Source organism: Pan paniscus, chromosome 2 (assembly GCF_029289425.2).
Source record: "Pan paniscus chromosome 2, NHGRI_mPanPan1-v2.0_pri, whole genome shotgun sequence".
Classification (NCBI taxonomy): domain Eukaryota; kingdom Metazoa; phylum Chordata; class Mammalia; order Primates; family Hominidae; genus Pan; species Pan paniscus.
In genome coordinates, this window is record NC_085926.1 from 73,048,046 (window position 1) to 73,048,614 (window position 569).

The 569-nt window shown below is 48.2% G+C and overlaps 1 non-coding gene across 1 annotated transcript; it reads right to left on the reverse strand.

Annotated features, from left to right (window-relative positions):
* Positions 1-206: 206 nt before the first annotated feature.
* On the reverse strand, positions 207-312 carry LOC112439416 (U6 spliceosomal RNA). Its single transcript, XR_003027701.2, has one exon. It is a non-coding gene; the product is annotated as a U6 spliceosomal RNA (small nuclear RNA).
* Positions 313-569: the final 257 nt, after the last annotated feature.

Here is a 569-nt window from a genome sequence, read left to right on the forward strand (position 1 = left end):
CTTGGCTCACCGCAACCCCCGCCTCCTGGGTTCAAGCGATTCTCCTGCCTCAGCCTCCCAAGTAGCTGGGATTAAAGGCATGTGCCATCATGCCCGGCTAATTTTGTATTTTTGTAGAGACGAGCTTTCTCCCTGTTGGTCAGGCTGGTCGCAAACTCCCGACCTCAGGTGATCTGCCTGCCTCGGCCTCCCAAAGTGCGGGGATTACAAGTGTGAGCCACTGCACCTGGCCTATTTTTTATTTTTAAATGCAGGGGCCATGCTAATCTTGTCTATATTGTTCCAATTTTAGTATATGTACTGCTGAAGCAAGCATGCTATCTGCTTTTTAAATTTATTTTTATTTATTTATTTTTGAGATGGAGTTTCATTCTTGTCGCCCAGGTTGGAGTGCAACAGTGCGATCTCGGCTCACTGCAAACTCCATCTCCCGGGTTCAAGAGATTCTCTTGCCTCAGTCTCCCAAGTAGCCGGGATTGCAGGCGGCCGCCTCCACACCCAACTAATTTTTGTATTTTTAGTAGAGATGGGATTTCACTACGTTGACCAGGCTGGTCTTGACCTCCTGA